The 26235-nt window shown below is 48.6% G+C and overlaps 1 protein-coding gene across 7 annotated transcripts in view; it reads right to left on the bottom strand.

The window, feature by feature from the left end:
• The window catches only part of LINGO1 (leucine rich repeat and Ig domain containing 1), a 471014-nt gene extending 446495 nt beyond the window's left edge, over positions 1–24519 (bottom strand). For 6 of the 7 annotated variants that reach the window (XM_090029091.1, XM_090029096.1, XM_090029095.1 and 3 more), the window contains exon 1: positions 24124–24519. The gene's annotated coding sequence lies outside the window, so the exon portion shown is untranslated. Of the gene's footprint in view, positions 1–13198; positions 13565–24123 lie in introns of those variants that run through there. The other variant, XM_090029092.1, reaches the window with a different exon arrangement.
• Between the last annotated feature and the right edge of the window lie 1716 nt (positions 24520–26235).

The following is a 26235-nucleotide window of genomic DNA, read 5'->3' as shown; positions in this document are numbered from 1 at the left end:
CATGCTCAGAGATACTGGCCTGCTTCCTGTCCCCATCCCAGCTAGGCTTTTTTATTTTTTTATTTTTTATTTTTTTGAGGGGTGGGCAAACAGATCTAAAGGAGCTAGGATAGGATTAAACCTTTCACTCCTAGTTCAAAGCAAATTCCCAACTGTATGTGAGGAGCACGAAAGGTTGCATTGATTTTCACTTGATCCAGCTTTCTGTGTCCAGGCTTGGTAGTAGGTTATCCTGATGACATTTTAACGCTTGGCATTAAATTTCAGCTTCAGTGTAGCCCCACAAGGAGCACGTTTGTGAGGCAACAAAGGCATGGGTCATACTAGTGATCCACATCCCAAAGGAGTGGTTATATTCTTCTCTACAAAGCTAGGGAGTATCTTAGCTATGGCCATGGGTTGAGCTACAAGGACAAGCAGGACCTACACAATTCCCAAACTGCCACGTGGCATAAGACACAACAGAAACATTTGCTAACATCTTTACATATTCCTTTCACCACATCATCTTGCCCTTCTTGCATATGGCCTGAGACAGCAGACCTTATCCACAACCCAAGCTTATGCAGATATTTGGCTGCAGCATCCACTGGGTCAGGAGACACAGAGCGTACTTCATACTAACTATGTAATACAGCCCAACCCTCTTCACTACCCGCTACTGATAGCCTCCTATCCACACTGAGGAAGAGGGAGACTAAACAGAAATTAGTGGTACCCAATCCACAAAGATCTTTGGTAGGAATGAAGCCACTCAAGACATGAGAACCATCCTTGCTAGGGACCAAAGGTGCATCAACAGCACCTCATGCCCAAAGAAAGCCAACAGCTCCAAAATAGTCAGTGTAGGTGTTGACTTCATCTAGAGTTTGGGGGAAGATCAGAAAGCAATACCAGCAGCAGTCTTTGTCTCAAGCTTGGGCCTGAAACCTTATAGACTGAATTCAACATGTCTGGGAACTCCAGATGCCACTGCAGTAGCTTCTATCAAAACTCTCTCAGCCATCCTTTCCCAAAAAGAGAGAGGGAGAAATAGGTATCACCAGAAGTTAACAAGATAAATCAAGTGATGTCTCCCTTAGCAAAGGCTCCTTCAACAGACAGCAGACCTAGCACTTCCCCAACCAGAACTGCTGCCTCCTAGGGTGTCCCGCAAGGCATCCATGGGACCTCTAGAGCTTCACTTAAAAATCCTGTCCCTACAAACGACAATGACAAAACTCCCACTAGCTTCAGCAGGGCCGGGATTTCACCACTGGAAAGACTTGAGAAACGCTGGACTGTGCATTGTCCCCCTGTGACGGCATTATAAAACATGGCTACAATAATAGGATAAAAAGCCCCAGTGGCATGTAAGGGCCACTCCACCTCCCCCCATTTCACCTGCTTGAGTCCCTGAAAACCTGGTAACACATCTAGTTTTATGACCAAGATGGACAAAAATAAGTCACAAACAGCAGCAGAGGAGGACAAGGATGAGGACAATGATGACAAGAACTCACTTATCTTTTGCATCAACAGCTTTCCAGGGACTCCAGCAAGGCAGAAGAGAGTCACACATGAACATCTAGGATATAGCAACACCACATTCCCTAGCATTCTTGGGACATCCAGGAACAAACCTCCCTCTCCCCTGCTGCTCCACCCTCATTCCCAGTCATATACACCACACTCTGAGGTTCTTCTCTTACAGCTTTCTGAGCCCTCCAGTATGTGACAGCATCTGCCAGAGTGCCCCTCCTCAGCCATCACTGTCACATTTCCAGGTTTGGGATGTGTGAGAGGGAGTAGGTAAAAGGTTATGCTCAGGATTGTCTCTCCCAAGAGTGCTGCAGATGCAGCATAGACATCTTCTTAGACACTTAATGGGTGGAATGAATTCTGGCCCAAAGCGTTTCAGTCACATGTACTCTAGAGTAGCAGCATGAACAGGAAAGACAAAAAGGATACTGTGCTGAGGACTGAAGAAGAAATACACTGAAGAGCACTTTGGGTTAACGCTTGCTCAGAGCAGGGCTGGAGGCACTGAAGAGATATTGTCCCTATTATAGGCAGCCTAAATGAAAAGGGAAAGTTTAACTGTGTCTTACATGAAGAGGTCTCTCTTCTAGCAGACTACTTTTTCCTTCTCAAAAGATTTATAAAAAGCTTTTTACAAAGCTGTGGTCTAGAGGAAGGGATTTTTAAGAGGGGGTGAAAAAAAAATCCATCCTCTCTTTGCCTTTCCCTCTGCAGGGAGGAAGAGAATATTCCTATTCTTCTGAGACAGGCAGGGGGTGTAGCGCCTTCCCTCCGTTCTTTGTTTTGGCAAGAGTTATCTGGCTTAAACAGAGCACTCTTTGAAGTCAGCTGGTAAAGACACAGAGTGAGTGCGCACACACAAGGACAGGTTCTTTAGATGGAGCACGGCCTCTCATCAGTGGACTCCTTTTTTGGATATCCAGTATCTTCTGAACCAGTATCCATTCAGGTTCAGAGCTCAAATGGATCAGGCTTCATGGGACTACAGGGATTCTCTCTCTCTCTCCTCATTGCTCATTTGTGCCTTTCTTTCTGAAGGAGAAGATAGCTTTTCTCAAAAAAAACACTGCTGAGACCATCTATTTTCTTTCAACAACAAACCTATCCAACTGTAGACCAATATCACCCGTTTCATTCCCTCATGGTGCAAAGTAAGCTGGTCTCTTGAGCCTCTTTTAAAAACTTCTTGTCCTGATTAAATCTCAGCTGAACAACCGCTCTCAATGCGATCTGCACTCACTGCCTGAGTTTTATTAATGTTTAACAAATGGAGAATCTGAAACAATTTGTAGGGACACAGGAGAACCCAGCAACACTCGAAGCAATCACCCAACAGTCTTGGGCAGAGACGAAAGGAATGCAGACTCCCCTATTCCTCCTGTCCTTTCCACCAAGGGATCACCTTCCCGAGGGCTACAAGGAATTAGACACATGAGGCTAGAAAGAATCTCCAAACCACCTCATCAAACCCTCACACAGAGGCACTAAAGCAGAAACACAAAGCACAGGGTCCAACACATACCAATAGGTAAAAGCAATGGAAGCGTGGACCCACCAATCCCCTGTCCCTGCCACAGCAGGCAGACAACTATTAAGGAAAAGTACAGGGTTGGTGCTTTTCTTCATTAACATAAGCTAGGACTTAGGTAGCACTGACCTGCTGGGTGAGCCAGGCCAAGTCAGGTCACCTCTCCATGCCTCTGTTTACTCTCCCATCTTTGTTTGCCTTGTTTATTTGGACTATAAAGCTTTTTAGGGCAGGGACTCTGGTTATAGAGCAACTATTCAGACAGACTATACAACCTGCAGCACATACGAGGTACTGTGTGAGCTAGTAGTTGCTAAACTCTGGCTGTTTGCTCATAGCAGCTAGCACAGGGGACCTGGTTTCAGCCGAGGTCTCTTGATGCCTTAACAAATGGTTAATGGAACAAAGAAAGTGGAACACGAAGTGCAGCTTGGGTAACCCACTGCATCTCATTCAATTCACCCTCTATATGGCTTTCTTCAGCCACCCATTTCCCTGGAACTAAGCCGTGGCCATCAGGCAGTGGGGAGAAGAGCCATTTGGTTTTCAAGGTCATGGGCTAACTCCCCCAATTGAGATGGGTAGGACAAACAGCAGGAAGTTTCATGATACTGCGACTCATCCAGCAGCTTCCACTCTTCTCTCTGCTGTGAAAGCAGCCCCTAAGTCCCCCATGCCCCCACACACCCAATCTCAAGGGTTCTTATGTTTACAGAAGCTAGTTCAGAAGAAACTGAAGTATGTGCCAACTATGCCTAAAGCATCATGGGAGATATCTAATGCTCTGCAATGCAGCCTCAGTCCTTGCAGCAAGTCCCCTCGCTCCCTTATCCTGAGCAGTCGCTTATCACTACTTTGCAGCTCTCTCTAATAAAAGATGGGATTGGTGCTTTCCACTGCAGCCAATGTAAACAGCCTGGAAAGCCAACATGCCAGTGGGGTAGGAGTGGAGGAACTGGAGGAGAAATTCTGTAACACGATGAGAGAGACTAGGCTTCGCTATAATGAGTACAAAGGGGATTATTTAACAAGGCTGCTGGACTAGCAATGGTCAGAAACCTCTTATCAAAGCCCTTCTTTGGCTGAAAACATTCCTGATGATGTTTTCACTGCTGTGCTGGGGATTCTTGGCAACAACAGCAAAAGCCCCAAAACTGAATGAAAGTTTCTCTGAAATATTTTACCCAACTAGGAGCCTTCAACGACAACAAAAAGAAGATCTTTGCCATGTAAAGCCACAGGCCTTCTGTTTCTCCAGCTCCAGACTTGCATTGGTCTAGTCCTAGGTTTCAGGTGGACCATGTACAAGTACACATGGATGGGAAAATACCGAGTCCACAGTTCATTCTGTTTGACCGTCCTTAATCTCCAAGGACCTCACTCATTTTAGTTCTACAGCTCCCCACATTCCACACACACGTTTCAGTGCCTCCTAGCTTTTCCTGTTGAAAGAGACTGAGTTCAGTAATAAGAACTCTCAAAACTCAATTTACAACTCTGAAGGAAGAAATCCTATAGCAAATGAAGTTCCCTGCAGGAATAGTTTGTGTGTTCCCTAAGTCAACTCTGCATCACATATTGCCTCAGCCATTTGGGCCTTTCTAACAGGAGAATATGGATTTTTTTTTCGGATTTTTTTTAAAGAGGTAACAAATAGAGACCGGGGCACCGCAGCTCAGGAGACAGCCAAGAGCACCCCTATTGCCATGATCCCTAGCTGGCTCCGCTGACAGTTTTGACAGCTGCCATCCCAGCCCTTGTTCTTTAAGGGTAACACATGCCCATTTTCTAGAACCAGAGCTACAAGGGAAGGAAGTTAATTCAGTATCTGGTTACCATTCACTGTAGAAGTGATAAAGACTCCAATTTTAATGTATTTATAGTTCCCAAGAATAGGCCAGACATTTATCAGAACCAAAATTTCTATCCCGTGGAAAATGCTGCTATTTTGAAAAAATTCTATTCAGCCTATTCTATTATATTAAAACATTCCTATTTTCTCCCTCACAATTGGTAGGTTGCTGCAAAATGTTTCTATTTTCATTAAAATTGCTTTTTCCTTTTTTATGGACAACTGTTCCATTGAAATTTCAGATACTAACTCTACTTCTTATGTTAACACGGGCCAGAGTCATGGGTAGAGTCAGCCAGGCATCAGGGATGCTGCTGCTGATCACGTCAGCTGATGGTAGAGCGCCCTCTGCCCAGAATTTTCAATGAGGCTTAGCAGAACCTCAGCAATAATGCGAGTCAGTTTTTTCAGAGTACTGACTGTAGACATCTTTTGAGAAGTCTGGTTAAATGCTGGAAATAAATCTATGCACTTAGGATAATAGACATGTAGGGCTAGAAAGGCTCTCAGGAGGTCATCTAGTCTAACCGTCTGTTCAAGGCAAGATCATCCCTGTCTATACCACCTCAAAGTCAAGTGTTTCTCTTTGGAGAATGTGGCTCCATCTGGTCCTGAAGGTCTAACACAAGCACATGTTTTAAGCCCAAATCTAGGCCGTAGTCTGAGGACATGCCATTTTCACCCCAAAAATCATTGCAATATGACCACTCTTTGTCTGCAGAAAGCAACTAATAAGTGACATGAGCAATGGGCATACATGAGCTGGGCTCCTTTAGCAACAGAGCTGTACCAGAGAAATTTATTGCTTGTGGCATGTTGTCAGAGTGAGACTAGGCTCGTTAATCAGAACCGAAACAAACAAGAAAACATTTTAATGAATTAAAAACAGCTCTCTCTGGAAACAAAGGGGGGCTTGAGGACAGGCTTAATACCCACAAATTCCCCCATGATGACATTCATGGCAACCTCTTTGCTAGGCCACCCCAGGGAAGAAGCTAATCAGAAACATCCGTTCTCTAACCCAGGGTCTCGGCAGGCAGACTGAAACATCTCAGCACCTGCAGGGTTCCTGATCCTGCTCTTTCCAGCCCCAGGAAAATGTTAAAAAACTTTAAGTGCAGGCTCCCCTAGGCTGCAGTCATTTTGCATAAGATATGCAGCAAGCCACCTTCATTAGCACACATTACTGCAGGGAAGCCTGTTGCGCCCTGTTCTGGAGGGCTTTGTTTTAAATATAAATTGGGTAGATGTGTGAATTATGTTTGTGGCGGTGTGCAGGGTGTTTGTTTTGTATTGCATTCACTCTGTAGCCATTGAGGAGACAGAACTGTGCCCAAGGAAGGCAGCTTCCTCCCTACACTGGAATATTTTAGTTTAAATTCTTATCTGCCTCCTGTCCTCTCCTACATCTTGGCCTGTCTTCTCCTCTCCTCCAGCAATCCTTCCTCCCCCTCTCCCTGTCTCTCTGTGGAGGTTGGTGATGTCTGGAAGTAAGTAGGCAAAGTGACACAAATGTGAGCTCAAAGCCAATTTGCAGCACCAGGTAAAGATCATGATGCATCTGGCTCAAACCAGTGAGACTACCCTGAGGAGCCTCAGCTGTCTCCGTCTTTGCTTTCCTCCTTCTCACTTGCTCCTTCTCCAGTGTGGCTGGAAGGATCATTCATAACAATCCATTCAATGAAATCCATTTGTTATTCTGCTCATCAACAAATTGCAAAATTCTCACATGTAGTCATCATATAACACTAACTCAGGAGGAGGAGAGCTGGGTGAAGTTTCTCTCAATGACTAGTAGTCACCAAAGAGGCATTTCAGAGAGACAGAGAGGGAAAAAAAAGTCAGATGAAGTTCTGTGCATTTGTTTTAGCCACAAAATGGCTAAAATATTATTTAAAGAGACCAAACATTTTGTAATACTTTAACTGGCAGGTGTCATTGTAAAAGTTGATGGCCTTTCAAAACAGTTAAATAACCCCAAAATAAAATTAAAACTCTTGAATTTGGTTAAAAAACGTCAGGTTACCCAAAGGTGAGTAGTTTGGTATTGTTGAAAAAAAAATAAGTGTGTGCATGTTGAGGGAGCTAGCAGGGGTTATTGCAGGGCCCTTGGCACAGCTTTACAAGCACTCATGGTGCTCAGGCCAGGTGCCGGATGATTGGAAGATAGCCAGCGTGGTCCCCATCTTTAAAAAAGGGAGGACCTGGGCAACTATAGGCCCGTCAGTCTTACTTCAATCCCAGGGAAACTCTTTGAGAAGATCATCATGGAGCACATTTGCAATGGGCCGGCCTCAGAGATGATGCTCAAGGGCAACCAGCACGGTTTCATTAGGGGCAGGTCATGTCAGACCAACCCAATTGCCTTTTATGATCAGGTCACAAAAGCCTTGGATGCAGGTGTTGCTGTGGATTTAGTCTTTCTGGACTTCAGCAAGGCCTTTAAACCATCTCCTACCCCATCCTCATTAAAAAAACTAGGTGACTGTGGCATTGATGCCTACACCGTCAGATGGATTACAGATTAGCTGAAGGGTTGTATTTGGAGGGAGGTGGTGGACGGGTCATATTTGACCTGGGGGAAGTGGGCAGCGGAGTCCCCTAGGGCTCAGTCCTTGGGCCTGCACTGTTCAACCTCTTTATCAGCAATTTGGACAACAGGATGAAAAGCAACCTGTTTAAATTCGCTGATGATACCAAAATTTGGGGTGAGGTGAGCACACTAGTAGGGAGGGAAAGACTGCAGCAAGACCTGGATAGATAACAGGGGTGGGCTAACAAAAACAGGATGCATTTCAATACTGACAAGTGCAGGGTGCTGCACTTGGGAAGTAGTAACCAGCAGCACACTTACAAGATGGGAAACTCCCTTCTTGAGAGCACGGAGACAGAAAGGGATCTTGGAGTCATTACTGACTCCAAGACGAACATGGGCCGACAATGCGAGGTCACAGTTGGCAGGGCTAACCGGACCTTGTCGTGCATCCACAGGTGCATCTCAAGCAGGGCCAAGGAGGTGATCCTCTCCCCTTTTGCAACACTGGTCAGGCCACAGCTGGAGTACTGCGTCCAGTTCTGTGCGCCGCACTTCAGGAGGGATGTGGACAACATTGAGAGGGCCAGAGGAGGGCCACCCGCATGATCCGGGGACAACAGGGCAGACCCTACAATGAGAGACTGCGGGACCTGAACCTGTTCAGCCTTCACAAGCGAAGTCTGAGGGGGGACCTGGTGACTGTCTATAAACTCATTAGTGGGGACGAGCAGGGTTTGGGAGAGACACTGTTTCCCCTAGCGCCCCGTGGCATAACAAGGAACAATGGACACAAGTTATTGGAGAGTAGGTTTAGATTAGACACCCGCAAGAACTACTTCACAGTCAGGGGGGCTAGGATCCAACTTCCAAGGGAGGTGTTGCTGGCTCCTACCCTGGGGGTCTTTAAAAAGAGGCTTGATGCCTACCTGGCTGGGATCATTTGAGCCCAGTTTTCTCCTGCCCAGTTGGTGGGGGTCGGACTTGAAGATCTACAAGGTCCCTTCTGACCCGACTTCTATGATGTAACACACACAAAACGCAAACTGTATTTTGATTTCTCAAGGTCTTAGTACTAAGCCAAAAACAACCCCTGCCCCCCCCAACCCCAAGAAAAAAACAACATTATTCACCCAGCTAAGATTGCAGATGCCTAGAATGAATAGTTCTTGGCCTGCAGCAAGCTGGTGTATCATTCACTGCAAATATTCAAGTCATGGTAGGCTGCTTAGTAACATATGCCACATGGTATTTTTCCTTTCTCCTGACCGGATGATTTAGACAACTAACCAATAGTATCCTAGATTATAGACACCAGTGGACAGTTGCCACTTGCTGTGTGAAATGTACACTATTTTCAATTATGAGATTAGGAGGGGAAAATATCTGTTTGAGAATATTTGTCTTTGTAGTTTGTTTTTCCACTAGTAACCTTACAAGTGAAGCTTGGGAAAAGTCAGTCCAGATTGGGGAAAGAGTGAACACAATTAGAGGAGCTTCCTTTAGAAAATGGAATGAATGTTCAGATTTCTTAGCATCTTTGATCTGTGCAACGCCCCAGCTTTTCACTTGGAATAATTCGTCTATACTTGCTTTATTTCCTCCTCTGGCTTGGCCTCCTATGAAGCTCCTCTTTTGCACAGCATCCTATACATACTGAATGGGCTGGTTGTAAACTGGTTTGTATTTGTATAAATGCAGACTCCCAGGCTCATACAAGCACAAAGCACTCCATTACCCCCAGCTTTCTAGGAGCTCACTGTATAAAACATGTAACCACCAGTAAGTCATAACTGGGCACTGGAGAATAAGAAAACTAAATATGGGTAAATCAAAGTCAAGATACCAGTCAGGCAGATGCGTCCCACTTTACTCGGCCCTGGTGAGACCACAGGTGGAGTACTGTGCCCGGTATTGGACCCCACGCTTCAGGAAGGATGTGGAGAAGCTTGAGAGAGTCCAGAGGAAAGCCACTCATATGATCCAAGGCCTGCAGGGACGGTTGTATGAGGAGAGGCTGAGGGACTTGGGACGCTGGAAATGAGAAGGCTCAGGGGGGACTTGGTAGCAGCCTACAACTTCATAAGAGGGGCATATCAGGACCTGGGAGAATACCTGTTCACCAGAGCTCCCCAAGGAATAACAAGATCTAACAGCCATAAGCTCCAGGAAGGCCGATTTAGACTGGATATAAAAAAAAAGTTCTTTATGGCGCGTATGCCCAGGGTCTGGAACAAACTCCCCCCAGAGGTGGTGCAAGCACCTACGCTGGACTCCTTCAAAAAACTGCTGGAGGGAGTTTCAAAAATCTTGCTGCGGTCACTTGATCCCAGCTGACTTCCCACCTATGGTGGGGGGGCTGGACCCAATGATCTCTTGAGGTCCCTTCTAGCCCCTAATGTCCATGTAATCTATGAAATCATCATCAGATAAAGATACCTTCTACAAAAGCAGCCAAGAATAGTATGGAGAATAAAGCAGAGTTCAATGAGGGGACCCAAGTGAGATGAACAGTAGTAGAATAGAAACCAAGAGGAAGATGGACTCTGCACCACCTGGACACAAATTGGTGGTCAGATACATACAGACCAAAGCAGGAAGGTGCAACAGAAGCCAGTAATGAAGAAAAAGGACAAATTACACCAAATCTGCAAAGACGCTTAGATAACAAAGAACAGTCCCTTATGTAAAAATATATCCATGCCATCCAACCAAAACCATTGCCATAAGAAGTCAGTTGCTGGTGGGGGGGGAGAAATTAGAAGAAGAGTTACTACATAGTCTTGTGCTAAGGACAGTAGGACTGATTCACAGAAGAGCTAAGACACCCTAACACTCACCTGAAGTCAGTCAGAGCAGGAGACACTCATTCTGAGCAAGTGAGACTCGAACCTCGAGACAGCCCAGCTACTCTGTTAAGTATGTGCTTTCCTTCACAAAATGGCAAAAGAAATTCCTGCAAGTCAAAAGCACAGATACAAATTCCCTGTGGAACTAGGCAAGGTGAAAAAGGTGGGCGAGTGGGCATTTCCAAACACCCTCAAGGAGCTTGCTCCTCCAGGAGGGAAGTTCCCACGCTCAGAGGAAGCTTAGGGGTGTGCAACAGGCTTGGCCTCCACAGTATCTGTTTGTGGCACCCCAAGGCACTATTCAGCCGCCTCCAGTTCTCTCCAGATCTCCCAATAACATGCTCATCAGCCAGAATTCTGAACCAGTCTGTGGCCTGGAGGGTACAAGAAGGGAACAGGAAGGGGATAGATTACAAGTTTCCCTCACTTTATGCAGGTTCTGCATGTGTGAATTCGCTCTTATGCAATGACCCTTTTTAGAACAAAATTCATTATATGCGAGGTAAATTCACTCTGATGAGATTGGTGTGGTGGAAGCCCACAGTCAGCTGCTTTGTGCGGTGCATCATGAGAGTGATGCACACCAAAATATACCTGTGTGGATCTGCACTTCTCACTCATTGTCTGTAACATGTGCTTTATAGCTGCCATCCCCATTATGATAGTGCCCTGTGCTTGTGTGTGTCTGCTGTTGGCAAGTACCAGAATTGAATTGTAAAAGTGGTGGAAATGGGCCTGGGAATCAGCACAGTTGAGTTCTTGGAACACATCCCTATTTGTTACACTGCAAAGTGGGTTCCCTTGACGTGAATTCAAGTTATGCACCATTTTCCAGGAACACATGTACAGCATAAAGCAAGGAAAACCTGTATATCTTTACAAAATGCCCTCATTTTGGCCTTTTGGGACCTCTACTTCCCTCCTGGGCTGTCAGATCACCCCCTCAGCTTCCACCACCTTCCAGACCACAGCAACCCAAGCCTCCAGTGAGGGCACACAGAGCACCCAACACCACAAAATACAACCAAGAACAACTCTCACCGTACCTGAGCTCAGTGCCCCATGGACTCCTCACCCCTCCAGGCTCTGCAAAGTTCTGAGAGAGCCTGAACTCAGGTAAGACTTTTTCAGCTACTGGTAGCCAAACGAAGCAAGGCATCTCTGCCAGACTTACCCTCCCACAACGCTTCAGAGTGCAAGCTTCTTGCATGAAATACTTCCCCTCTCCAGAGCCAAACCCTGCCTGAACCAGGCCCTCTCCCCCTTAGTTCATGCTTGACACCTGAGCCCTTCCCCAGGTGTTACAGCTCAGGGCTGCTGAGGGCTCCGGCTACTTTGTCAAGGAGCATTTCTGTTCTTCCTGCCTCTGGAAACCGCAGCCTCCAAAGGAGAGCTGCCTCTGAGCTTCTTTGCTGGGCTAGATAGATACTGTCCTTTTGTTTACCTGGATCATTATTCTGGGGGCTGCGTCTGCTTGAGCAAGCAGAGCCCACCAATAAAGAGACTGCAAGGTCACAGAACAAAATCCCAGGCTCCTTCCTACTGCTGTGTCCCTAGTGGGAGGTTAAATCAGAGCACAGACTCCGTAGTGAAGTACATAGCCATGAACTTCATTGATCATGTCTGCAGTATATGAGAAGCCTCCCGGCTGTGCCTATATACCAGGAGTCCTATCCCTGAATGCTTAGGGGCTAGTGTAATACCTGGAAGGAGGGATCTCTTTGAGATGGCATTCTCTTTGGTTCCTCAAAAGTCCTAGCCAGAAACATGGTGGGCACGCAGCATGAGCATTATATCTGCCAGCAGCAGAGACAGAGGCAAGGATTAGTTAAAAAAAAGAGAAGGGTCAACTGAAGGACCCAGGAACACACATTATTTTTGCTCGGCTAGTTTCCAAAAGTTTCAATCGTGAACAGGACCCCAGCACACTGAGACTAATACTAATCAGCTCTCTGAGAATGGAAGCAAAGGGAAGAATAAAAATGCTTGCCAATATACAGACATTTTTGCCTGTAGAAAACCCAAGAGACATGTAGGTTCCCCCATGGGGCCTACGTATATAACTTGGGCCCAGGGCACAACACACCGTGTGAGCAGCAGCCAGCTGAAGCTTTTCTTCCTGGTTGTCTGACAGAGGTGGCTGCCAATACCTCCCCCTCCCTTTTCACCATTTCCCCTCCATACACTTCAGGCACATTGTGGACACAACCAGAGCTAAAACCAAGCCCCTTCACAGCTCCAACAGAAGAATTTAAGCAGCACTAGCTGCTTTCCCTTTCCTCTTCCCACACCTCTCTCTGCACCTCCTCCACATGTCCCTGTAGATTTAACATGTGACACTTTCAGAGCATGGCTGTCTCTTCCCCCCCACACCCCCCTCCTAAGTCTTTGATGCTGCAGCAAGGGACTTTACAGCCAAGCAAGGGAAACTGCTGGAAATAAGACTACTCTTCTTTTCCTTTAGAGCTTCCAGTCCATCAGGGCACCTGCACCCTTCCCTCCGTCTGATGCGGCATGCTGCCCTAGTCCCAGCAGGTGGACAATACTTGATTTTCTTGTGTTAATTTAGCAGGCTCTGAAAGCAACTAAGGTTTGTTTTGAATCAGTGGCCAGCCAAGGATCCTGTGTGTTTTGCGGCTCCCAAATCCACTTCTTTCCACATGCCCCTTTATTTTCATTCCCTCCTGTGCCTCCCTAGGTAGCAAAGGTCCCACGCTGCCCCCCACCCCACTGTCCGCCTCCTTCAGTGAGAATTTCTCCAGTACCTATAAAAGGTACCAGTAAGCCTGCAGCAGTGACAGTTCAGGAACTATGTAACATTAATTGAATTACACTGAAAATTAACCCTCCCCCCTGCTGATTGGAGTATTTATCCTCAGAGTTAATTCAGAAGAAATATCCATTTTGCTGCCTACCTGAGTCTGCCACAGAATTTCCATCTGCTGCAGAACCGTGTTTCCACAGGAGGCAAGGCTGGCTTGACACCGAGTGCATGAGGCTTAAGTTACACAGCACTGCCATCAGTGAAGCTATGTCCTCATGGAGCAGACAGCAAAAGGACTCCTTGTTCTTCCCGGGTACATTGAGAAGAGTCCGGCTCCTGTGGGGAGCTGACAGCTGTTTCCGTGCTAGGTTCTTCTAGCTGGAGCCGATCTAAGGAATTCTGCAGGAGCGCACCAAGGGAGAGCCGGTCTGTTCGATGGCATTGCCTTCCAGTGGGAGTCACTCACAGCCGGGGATGGAAAAAGCACTAGCTTTCAGGTGCCAGGCAAGCCTCTTCCAGCAGGGGCACTGCAAGAACTGAGGTAGGGGCAAGGGCTGTTGGGGACCTTAAAGCTGTAACCATCCCAACATCCCTCTCAGCCAAGTTGTTTTAGTGACTAAGAAAAACTGCAGCACTGTGCAAGCTAAAGCTCTACTTTCAATAGCATTTCCTAAATTAAACAATAAACAAGAAGCTGTTTCAGATTTGCCTTACGCTGCAGTTCCTTATTAATCCCCACAGTAAACACAAAGGAAAAAAACAATTAACCTAAGAGGGATGCTTTCTGTTTAAAGATACAAATTGATACTAAAGCTAGAGTCAGGCAATTGGAGCTCAGGCAAGTGCTTCTCAGAAGCAATAAGGACCAGACCACATGGCCTGGCAAGGAAAGAAAGCTGCAGGGCCTAGCTAGGACTCATGCCAGGAATATCCAGGAACCTATAAACCTCCTGAGATTACCACCCATTTCACAAGCCAACTGACTAATAGAGTAAACTGGCCCCTGTACAAACACGTTGCTTCCAGTCAAGGGAAGCTCACTGTAGCAGGGCACTAAGGTGCCTGCTACTGGCATTGGTAACAGGGCTTGGCTGCCAATCAGCAGGGCAGCGCAGCTGAAGGTTGCTTAGGCAACTGAGTGGGTCAGCTGACCCGGGGGGGGGGGGGGGGGGGGGGCAGGGCCGGGCCTTTATAAACAGCCAGGCCGAGTCGGGAGTCAGTTCCCTTCTGATAGGTAGAAGTGCTGGAGCAGAGCAGAGCAGAGCAGAGCAGAGCAGAGCAGAGCAGAGCAGAGCAGAGCAGAGCAGAGCAGAGCAGAGCAGAGCAGAGCAGAGCAGAGCAGAGCACCTGTGTGCTGATGAGATGGAGAGGTCTCTGACAGGGAGGCTTGATGGAGAGCCAGGGTGGCATGGGATGTTATAGCTGGTAGGCTGATTTTTGGGTACTGCCAGTTGGTGTGACTTTGAGTTTGGTTTTGATAGTGATTGTGTTACTGGAGGACTGGGTGAAGCTGTAGGGGAAGGGGGAGGCCTCAGGGGAGCACCCCAGCAGAATGGGGGGGGTCCTGGTGGTGCAGAGGGTGCTGTGTTTTGGGGTGTGCCCAGGGAGGGCACAGTGATTGGTGCCAGAAGCAAGGCATAGCCATGTAGTGCCAGGGTGGTGCTGTGTTTGGGGTGTTGTGACCCCAGCCTTGTGAGGGTGGTATTTGGTAAAGCCCAGTGGGGTAAATAACCCAGAAGAAAGGTCAGGGGGCCAGGCATGGCTATGGGCCACCTGAGCCCCAAGCATGGGGAGTGCAGACATAGGCCCCAGAGGGGGTGAGAGTGCGAAAGGGTGTGGGGAGCATGGACACAACTCAATCTACTCATCTCCTCTGAGGCCTAACTCTGGAAGGAAGGGGTGGGCCTATCAAGAAGCCTCAGAAGAGGGTGAGTGCACAAGAAGCCTGGAGAAGGGTGGGGGCACGTACATTGGAGAGGGTGTGTATACCGGAGAGGGTGCATAAATAGAGGCACAAGAACATCCGGAACACCGGCGAGGCTTGGGTGTGGTATTGGGGGTGGAAGGAGCCACACGATGCCCTAGGTGGGGTGGACCAAGAGATATCCGTAGAGGGCAAGAGCACCGGGTCCGAGAAGCCCAGGAAAGGCAGCCTCCCATTAATATTATATAAACAGCAAAGATGTGGCGGGCTAGACAGGGATGGTAGATGGGCAACTTGGCACGGTAGGGGTGTAGGAGAGATCATGACCACTCCTTGGGCCCTGCCCTGTGACACTCACCAAAAAGAGAACCAGCCACCAGGGGAGTCCCAGATCTTCCCGATCTAAACCTAGAATGCTAGCCAAGGAGATGGCTTCCAGTCTCCATAAATACGAACACCTGAACCTTCACAAGGCCTGAGGAGCCTCTTGCTTTCCCTCCCATATGGAACAGGGAGGATGATGAAGAAAGTGGCTACATGGAGACAATTGGGTAATAGGCAGGAGAATGCAGCAGCATGAGTGCACGAACACCAGTCTTCCTTTGCTAGAGGGATCAGTAACATTTTGTGGTACAAGGGAGGGCCTGGGGACGGGGGAGGAACCCTGAAAACATCCACAGCTGCAATTAACAACCAAAAAGTTATGTAAAGGGATAATGAAGCTCCAGCTTTTGGGGTTAAGCCAATCTGTAGTAGAGATCAGGGAGAGGTTCATGGGAAGCAGCTTAAGCCATCTCTGCCTATTGAACCATCCAGTTCTGGCCACACAAGGCAGGACCTCAGCTCAGATCCAGTCTAGGAATTCCCATTCCTTTGTTGAGGGAGGAAGAGGGTGGACTCTCCCTTTCTCTGTTATGATCAAGCAGGAGCTGCAGCAGGTACAGTGTCCAAGAGAGATCACATCTCCAGAGAGAGGAACTGATGCCCCTTTTCTCTCTGTAGTCTCTTTTATACAGTGACATGACAGTAGCAGAGGGAAGGAGAGCTGCTGGGGCCAACCCTGAGGAAAGGATTACTTGGCCTGCCCAAGTTAACAGCCAGTGTGACTGAAGTGCATCTGCAACCACTGGGGTCAGGGGTTAGGGAAGAAAAGCAGCTCAATGAATGAAGAGGAGGGTGGGGGGAGAAAAGGAGACTTTCCTCAAGTTTTAGGCTGCGGCTGCTTTCATTGATGGCATGGCCTACTGGTTTCAGCACTGGGTTGGGAGACTGTGACTTTACTCCAACCTCTCCCACCAAGTTGCTGGTCTTGGCAAGATGCTTTCCCCATCAGTGCTTATTGAGAGAGCAAGCTGTTTGTGGGAAAGAACATTTCTTCCCATGTGTCCATACAGCATCTAGCACAATGAACAAAGTACAAAACATTCCTCCCGGGAGAGGTATGAGCCACAAAGTCAGGGAACATTTGCATGAAAGGGTTCACTCCAGCTGACTTCTACAAATCATGCAATGCCAGTTATGTTAAAAATCACTTCCACAGTATAGAAATGCCTCTTTGCAATGGCATCACTGAAGTATCTGTACCAAAGGCACCAGCTGCTTATAAAGCAAATAGCATTTTTGTTGCCAATGGTGCAGAAGAGAAATGGACAACATAGTTTATTCCAGGCTCTCAGGGCAGTTCATGAACAGCAGCACAGAAATTCATCATGGGGCCCAAATCCTGTAGCCTACCAGCAAGTAATTTCTCAAACACAAAGAGAGTCCCTGTTCCCTTCCTCCCCTTCACATGCACAAATATAGTTTATTCATGATCAGAGTTTCCCAGGATGGCAACTAACCCTTCCACCCCAAAAGATCCCATAGTGCTGTCAATGTAGGAATACAGGGAGATCACCATCCCAAGGCCAGAGATGAGGCACTTCTGCAATGCAAAGACACATTGGCAATGAAATACAGTCACTGTTTAAAGTAAAAAAACCAAAATGATGGAGTGTTGTCATTGACTTCAGAAGGAGCAGGATCAGACCTGCAGAGTGCATGTCAAGACTGCACCACAGGCCAGGAAGTGAAGGACAATGCTACAGGCAGCACAAGGTATTTTTGGGAGCTAGAACGCATTTGCTCACACTGAAATGGCTCCAAGACACTTGGACTACCACCCCTGTCTGTATGACAGACACCATGGGAAGTTGTTTTAATAAGAATTGGTCATTTGAGGTCTTTGAATCTCAGCTGGCAAGTTCCCTTTCTCCCTTCTCCAAGCTGCCTCCTGCACAGTGCACCCAGCTAATTAATTAAGGAGCACAATTCAATCAGTCAGACAATCCCATTTCAGCAAAATGCTTTTAAGGGATAATGCCTTTAAACTACAGATGGGCTTAACCAAACCTTCACATTCAGATCCTCTGGAGTGTTGGGTCAGTTCCATCTCTGAAACCAGCTCCAGGTCTGAATTTCACAAGTAGCACCCATTATCAAATGTGGCCAGAGCAAAACCTCTGACCCAGACCCACCTATAGACTTTGAAGCTCATGAGTATATGATCTAAATGCTACCACTAAAGCCCCTGGCTACTTTGAAGACAATTTAACTCTCTCCCTAGCTTTGAATCTGACCCCCATGTATGGCCAATAACTCCTATGGAGGCAGCTCTGCTAGCAATGTTCTGGGGAAGAGGGCAGTCCATAGTGGCCTTGGCCAAATGTGAACTGCTGCTCACCTTACATGCACAAGCCAAAAGCTGGAGTGAGTCCACTGCAGTCAAAAGACTGAAACCATAACACAGTGGTCTGAAAAACCCAGTCTTTTTTCATTCTTTGTAGGGGATGAAGAACGGACTACAGGGGCCAATCTCCTGATCTCCCTTATTCTCAAGGGATATTGTTCTATGCTCCATCCTGCTTTCCCTTCTCCCTCGTCCTTTGTGCACCTTCTTTACTACAAACCGTCATGCTTCATGTCCGAGAAGAACGTATTAGTCAGAACTTGGACTAAGCATTCAAGCCAGGCCCATTTCGGTTCAGTCAGGAGCCACTTTATCTGGACTGGATTTGAACAAACAAGAATTCTCAGTCCGCTGATGTGCATGGATTTGGAGGCTTGTTTCAGGTGCATCTTTAATTATTAGCAATTTGCATTTCCTCACTTCAGCTGAAAAGAAAAACTCAATTTCCACCTCTGTCCTCTTAGCTTAGAAAGGGACAGTAGCTCCTCTCAGGACAGAAAAAGGCAAGTTTGAGAAGAGGAGATAGTAAATATGTGGATGAATCTCATTCTCTCTCTAGATCTGTGCGGGGCTAACAGAAACTGCTAGGAGTAGGAGAGAGGTTAAAGCAACAGGGTGGCAGGAAAACCAACACTTTCCTATTGCCTGGCTAATTTCTGCTGATAGAAGGAGTTGTTCCCAGCCATGCAGATGGATTAAATCTCCTCTTCAGGATTAATGTGGTGAAGTTCAACCCCTTGCAGGCCCACAGTCATACCTCACCCATGTGGGCCGAAGTTATAAGATTTGGGGCTCTCTGACAACTGCAGTGGCCTCAGTCAACCTGCTCATTTAATTCTTAATCTGCCACTACCTTCAGATTGTAGACACGTAAATGAATTTATTCAGCATGCCCCCTTCTACCTCTGTCAACCACTGCCAGATAAAAGGAGCTTATTTTAGTTATTCTGGTTCCAAGGTCCAATCTAGATCAGAACCAGGCATCTTACTGTGAGCTCAGCTTGCTTCCCGAGCCATGCACGGCAATGTTATTAAAAATAAATAGGACTTTGAAATGCGCACATTTCAAATTCGTCTTATTATAAGGAATGCAAAATCAAAGGGCAAGCTCAGTTCAGCTCTGACTAGCATTTCTGAACACTTGGATGTCATGCTTCCCTCTTTCTGGTCACCTGGGAGTCCAATGTCAATACTGCTTTAACAGTCAGAAGAACTCCTTCCCCAATATTTAAGCAAATGTTTAATGCATAGAGTGTGAAGGTGGCATTTCTGATTGCCATGCTAATACCCAAGCAGGATGGCGACAGCTTTATAACCTCCAACATTCATTGCTGCTTCTTCAGAAGAGTTACAAAAGCTGATGCTTCCTGACAACACTGCACTGTATTAACAAATGGTTTTCCAGCTGAAGATCTGCAGCTAGTTGACCACAGTGAAACTGCATGGCTTTCCACTGCTGCACAGTTCTGATGCTGACTGATGAAAATGGCTTATTTTTATGATTTATTAAGGCTACGCTGGGTTAATTTTGTCTACAAGCAGTGAGGATAAGCCGTTGGATTTGCGGATATTTTCAGGATTGTAGTTTTAACTTTTGTCAAAAACGCTTATGCCTTGATCTAAAGCCCAACAAAGAGAATATACATCAAAATAAATTCGTGTTGCTTGCAATGTCAAAACACTGCAGTGGACAAAAAAAAAAAAAAGCAAAGAAAAGAAAAGATTAAAAAAAAAAAAGTCAGTGCAGCCACCATTCATTCCTTGTCCAGGACGTGCTGCACCAGTGTGACATTTACATCACAAGCTCATGTGGCATGTTGGCAAATTGGAGTGGAACATCTTTGAGTCAGGAGATGAGATGTCAACCCATTATTCCAGGGCCTTTTAGCATCCTGAAGGAACATGGAATGGCCCCTGGAAATAGGACAATCCTGAAAGGATTAGGATTGTTGGTAGCTCCAGACAGAATAGGGGCTACCTTGGCTTCCTGGCTGCTCTCTTAGTCCCGAATATCTTCATTTGCTCTTATCTGAAGAACTTTTTTCTTAATGCTCTCTTTCTGGAGACTCTGAGGTAGTTTCTCCTTCAGAAGTAGCAACTCTTTCCTTGCAGTCTCTGCGCCCAAGGTACTCAACAATACTGACATGCTGCCTTACTGATGAAAAGCTTGCTGGATAATTGCCAACACCTCATATATCAGCAATGCCCATTGCCTCCCAAGTCAATGTTCTTTTGTCTAAGGGATTGATTACTTGACCTGATGCACTTTTCTTGGCTTAATACATGCAACTGTCCATCGTGAGGCTAGTGCTCCATTATAGCATGGGTTTAACCTGCAGCAAAATTGCTCACAGTTAATATTTAGAGGGAGAAGGATCTGCTCTATGCTCCCACACATGGGAATTTCACCATTCTTCCTCAGGACACTGTTCCAGCCAGCCCTGTTAGGTCTAGATTACCCACTCCTCTGCCGCAGATGCAGTACCCTTTATTCTTCACAAATCTCCATGCCCAGTTGTCCCTGTTAAAGACCATAGTGTGGTCAAGCAGTCTACTCATATGGCCTACTTCAAGGCAGAACAATGGAGAGCACAAAAAGCCTCCCATGAGGTTGCTTTATAGCCCCTGATGAGTTAACTCATATGAATGAGCATTGTTCCTTTAACAGAAAAATCCAAGTTGGTGCTACTTGAGTATGAGTCTCACAACCTGGGATGTAGCCAGGACCCATCCTATGGCAGCTATTTACCACTGACACCACAGGACTCAGCCACAATGGTGAGTGATATGGGTACTCCTCATTTGATATCGTCTCATTATTACATTGCTGATCTATTAGGGAATATACTCACTTAAAGTCTCACAATGTTTGCTTTTAACATTGTTTGGCCACCGCCTGCTAGTAGGTAACTACTGTGACATAATTGGATTTGCTTAACATCGCATTTTTCAAGAACATAACTACAACGTTAAGCGAGGGGTAGCTGCACTTGTACAGGAAACAAAGCTTCCCAGACCACAAACAAGGAACAAGTCAGGAAGAGCATACCTCAGCAGCAGGAAACCATGAGGCAAATCTCACCTGACCCTTGGATTAGATTCCATCCAAAGAAGGTCATGAGTGGAGTTTGTGTTTTATTCCAAGCTTTTATGATGCCTGCAATGGAAATGGCTTCCTGGGCTGAAGGTATAGAGGTAAGAAAGGAGCCCTTGGAAAGCTTTGGTAGAAGGAGCTTCAAAAAGCTTATTTATATTTTGGATAGTAATCCAATTCCTGCATTTTAGTTAAAGAAGAAAAAAAGTCCATAAATTCCACCCCATGGTAGCAGGACCCAAGCATGGGCTGTTTTCACTGACTCAGCAAGGGGAAACCCACCTCAAACTATGCCAGTGTGTTAGGATATGCACCTAAACATCTGATCATTTCTCTGAACCTTAGGTTTCAGTCCAAGGCAAACATGTCAGACGGCAACACGAAGAAAGGAATCCTTAGTTGCAGCATCACCGCCTCCCTGTTCTAAGGCTGCTGACATCACAGCTGGGTTTCAGAGAGCAGAGTGGAGAAAGCCCACTGCTTCTATGCCAGATGGGGTTGGAGCCCACTGTGGACCCATGCTTTACACAAACCCAATGGTCATGTCTCCATGCTGTCAATCCCACTGCACTTTGGATATACAGCATGGAGGGGTCCTTCCTTTTCTTTACTGTATCCTTAAAAGAAGTATTTAGCAGAATTTTACAGATTCCTTGGAACCTGACAGGGCTGTGCCATGAGTACGTCTGTTATGGCCTTAAACTCTTGACTCCTGGGCTTTCAGCCACTTGCCCCAGCACCCACACCACTGGAGCAGGGTCATGGAGGGGTGGGTGCTAGCTGCCTTTAAGCAACAACTCCATGCTCTGGCCCATTGTCCCAACAGGAATGCAGCTTCCTCACTGCAGGCATGTTGAAACATTCCAGCTGGGTCGGCTTTGAAAAGGGCCTCCATATGGATTTTTAATAAAGGTGGCCATTCAGGTCACCCACAGGAAGAACCTGCTGGGCAGACATGCCATGAAAGGAACTTATTGTAATACTATTATTAAGCTGTTGTCTTTGGGAGCCTTCTTCAGACCTGTCCACCTCCCAGATTGTAAAGCAGTGCTTCTAATAGAGAACTCCACTTGGTTTCTACTCAGCAACATGCTGAAAATAGAGCCAGCTTGATGTCACCTTGTTCCTAAAAATCCAGCAGGAACAGAATTGGAAACTGTCTCTTTAAAGTATCTGTTCCCTGTCCCTACCAAGGAAGAAACATGAATGCAAAATGCAGAATGGTTCAAAGCACATCTGGAGGAGTACTGAAATAGTTTTACTTTTTTTTTTTTTTTTTTTTTTAAATTATGTTACACCAGACATTCATTATGCTCTCAAGCCACAAAGACCTAATTCCAGTGTAACTGTATCACCACCTTGGGGTTGTACTGCTGGTGAGCAGCTCGCTGGGGGGGCACTTCTAATAGCGAATCTAGATCAGACTCTAGAGCCCAATGAGTGGGGTGCAGCTGGGATGGGGGAAGGGCGTGGGGAGCAAACAGATGTTGTGCACATTCCAACAATGCCACTGGAGCAGAAGCTGGAAGGTCCCTTATGAGCCCAGAGCTCCTCCACCGCAACTGTCTGGAATGGCAAGCGTCTCCCAGTAGTGGGAGTTGAGCCTAAACTTACATAGCTCCTATCCACAGAGCATCTATAAAGTGCCCCATAAAGGGAAAGAATATAGCTCTTGAGCAAGTACTAAAGCCAACAAGCCAGAGGTTCCCTGGAAGATGCCTCCAGATGGCTCTGTTCCTGGAGGACACCAACTGACCCTTCATACATCCTGAACAACGCAGCTTTAAGACTCCCTCAGGAGTCAGCTCTATTACTCAGTCTTAAAAGATCCGGTACAAGGGAGCATCAAGGGAATAATACATCTGGAAATCCCAGTCCATCTGGAGAGAGCATGGCCGTGAATTTTGCTTATTGATCAGAGCTCCTAAAGATACACCCCCCCGCAAGGGGCAGCACAGGGCGCCCCAGCCACTCCCAAAGCTCTTAGCCTCTAAACCACCAGACAAGACCCTAAACTCTTTAACATCCGATCCTCCTTGGAGAAGGTCCTAGAGGTAACCAACTTGCAGTGACTATAGCAAAGGAAAAGGAGCAACCCGCCTCTCCAACAACACAGGTTTGTTCAGTCGCAACACGTAAATTCTGGATTTGTCTGAATCTTGGATTTTCTGCAATCCAGTATGAGCCTGTCACAAAAGCCACCAGTTAAAGTAGGTAGCTGTTCTCAGCCTCATTTCCTGGGCATGAAAATGTCCTGTTATTTTGTACTTGCCAAGCTCTTTGTCCTGGTGGATTTATACTGAGCTGATACTTGAAGATAATTTAGCTGATACAAGAGGCAGAGCCCTGGGGTCATTAGATCATCGAGTTGGTACCACACTCCCATACAAACCACGTGACTCCTTAGAAAAATGAGACAAGACCTTCATTTCTCCACAGCATCATGAGGAAGCTGCAATTTTGCCCATAGAGAAAGGCACTGGGCTGGTCAAAACAAGATGTGTGTCGACACCTTCCCTTTGCAGGGGGTTTTCTAGCAGCAGGGAATGTCTGGCAGTTAACACATTATGCTGAGAGGCAGTCCCTCTTGTTTCAAACCCGCCTTCCTCCACAGGCTTCTGTATAACCCTAGGGAAGTTTCTTTTCAAATTGGCAGTGATGAAATGGGGAAAAACAGTGCTCCACTTCTCTGGCTCGTCCAGGCAGATTGTAAGCTCCCCAAGGCACGGGCTCCTTCGATTCTCGGTGTGGACGGTGCCTGGCACAGCAGAGCCCCCAGATGTGCCAAGAGCCACCTTAGCATAGATGACAGTGACCACACACTCGCTTCGGGTTCACACCACTTGGCAGCTGCACCTTCAAGCTGCCGGGGGCCAAATCCAACCAAGAGCACCCTTTCATCTGCTGCCCCCACAAGCTGGCCCCAAGTCAACTTGAAGGGGACCCCGGTTAGCCCAGGAGCGGGGGGAGAGGGGAGGGAGGCTGTGGCCGGCCAGCCAGCTCCCGCGCTGGGCGGGGCGGGGCGGCGGCTTGGAGGCTGGCTGCGTCCGCCCGGGCAGATGTCCTGGGGCCAGGCAGGGCGGACAGCCTGCCCCTCCCCCGGGCCGGCCCGGGCCGGCTGCCGGGGCACAGACACGCCCGGGAGGGGCAGCCAGGCTCCAGCCAGGCTGCGCCCGGGCCCCGCGGGGCTGCCCCGCTCCACCGGGAGCGGCTCCCCCGGCCCCGGCCCGGCCCCGGCCCCGGCCCCGGCCCCGCGGCTGGGAGCCGGGGGGCGCGGCCCCGGCTGGCGGTGCCCGTGCCCGTGCCCGTTCCCGTTCCCGGCGGACTCACCCGTGCTGCTCCGACGCGCCCCGGCGGCCGCCTGCCAGCATCACCTGCGCGCGGAGCGGGAGCGGGAGCGGGAGCGGCGGGTCCCGGCTCGGAGCGGCGGGCAGGGCAGGGCAGGGCAGGGCAGGACAGGGCTGGGCTGGGCTGGGCTGGCTCGGCCGCGCCGCGGGCTCGGGCGCTGCTCAGTCCCCGCTGCGCCCGCCCGGCCGGCGCATCCCCGGGCAAGCCGAGCCCCCGCGCCCCGCGCTGCCGCCGCCGCCGCCGCCGCCGCGCATCGGGGGCCGGCGGGAGAGCAGGTGCCGCGCCGCGCCGCGCCGCGCCGCGCCGGTCCTTGCTCCCGCCCGCTTCGCCAGCCCCGGTGCAAATCCCCGCACAGCCGCGATCCGGCGCCGAGGTCCGATCCCGGGCGGGCGGGCTTTAAAGAGATGGCGCCCGCAGCGCGCAGACGCCGCTGCCCGGGCAGCTCCCCCGGCCTCGCCCGCCGCTCCTGCCCTCGCTCCCGGGGGTGCGGGCGCCAGGGGCAGCGGCACGGCTCCGGCCGGGCCTGGCTCCACGCTTGGCACGTGCCGGGGGTGCCACGGCCTCAGCTAGGGCCGGGGGCATGCCCGGGATGAAGGCCCGCGCCGTGGTCCGGAGCAGCACCAGAGGGGCCTCCCTGAAGGGAAGGGCCTGGGAGCCCTGGGGGCAAATGGAGGCAGGAGTTTCCCCAAATCCGGACTGGGGGACCCTGGACAGGGGCAGGGTTAAGCAGAGGGTAGCACAGGGAGGAAGAGAACGGGCCAGGTCCCTGGAGGAGCGAGGGCCTGTGCACCGCCTGCCCCGCAAGCCTTGGCCAAACCCCGTCTGTCCCTTCTGTGAGGAAAAGGGCCAGGTTCACCACAGCTGTGTTTTAAACAGACTCCCCCCCTCCTCTAAAAGCTACTGTGACACTTTGGCCCTGTCAAAAGAAACAGCAGATATCCTATTGACTTCAGTGGGCTAGGAGTGCCTCAAGGCCAAGCCTCTAGAGCAGAGGAAACCCATGAAGCCGAGCATGGCAGGCAGAAGGATCAGGGCAGGGCAGATCTACTGGTGGAGAAGATCAACTTTTCCTAGCAGGTCAGGTGAAGAGCACCTGCTTATGCAACGCCTCTCACCGAGCAGTCCCAGTGTCCGCTTCAGACTTTTGTCTGGTGGCGTTTGACAGCCAGCGCTCCGCACAGCAATACCGAACCTCCCAGCAGCAGGCAGAGATGCAGGCTTGATGCTGTCACAGAGCATCACCTCTGCAGTAATAATGGTAAGCAGAGAGGGAGGGAACTAGTAGGGCAGCAAAGGCCTCTTCCGATCCTCAGCCACCTCACAGAGGACTTCTGTACACACAGCTTCTAAGCCAGCATTGAGAGGAGTTAGTCCCCTCCATCAGTGCCAAGAGCCCATCACAGCCCAGTGAGGGAGGATGGGGGCATGAAACAGCACAGCCCCAAGAATATTGGTGCCAGCCTAAGGACTTGGTATCTCAGGCCCTGAGCTCAGTGCTTGCCTGCCCAGGTCAGTGGGGCTGGCACATCTGCTGCAGATGCTAAGGCAGTGGGAAGCTTGGGGGAGTGCCTGCCTCACATTGTACACTGCTGCACCCCTCCAAGTGGTCCCAGAAAGAGCTGTGCCATCTCCATCACATCTGGGCTCCCTGCTTCAGGGAAACCACCTCTCTTTCCCTTGCAAAAGACTCATGCTATGTCACAGGCACTCTGTGCTGCAACACTCTTGCATGCCATGCTGCGACAGCTCCAAGTGCAGTCACATAGAGAGATCTGGGACTAGCAGCAGCTCCAGCCTCTCTACCCCATCCTAGCAGCTTCCTTTGAGAACTAACAGATCTCTTATCCTCTGTGCAGGCCTGGCCAGCAGAGGGCAACACAACCACCCTGTATTGCACGCAAACACCTGGACACACACACACTCATAAAGCAGCCTTACAGTTGTTTTAATCACAATGTCACAACATGACCAAGTTGTGCATTGTTCTCTTCAATGATCTAATATAAGCCCAAGGGTTGGTTGTGTCCTATGCAAAGGAGTAGGGGGGGCATGGCAATCCCAGGAGGTCATTTTGACACTGCATGTACATCAGGA

This window comes from Crocodylus siamensis, chromosome 15, assembly GCF_052110815.1.
Source record: "Crocodylus siamensis isolate JL-2025a chromosome 15, ASM5211081v1, whole genome shotgun sequence".
Taxonomy (NCBI): domain Eukaryota; kingdom Metazoa; phylum Chordata; order Crocodylia; family Crocodylidae; genus Crocodylus; species Crocodylus siamensis.
This window is presented reverse-complemented; position numbering and strand designations above follow the sequence as displayed.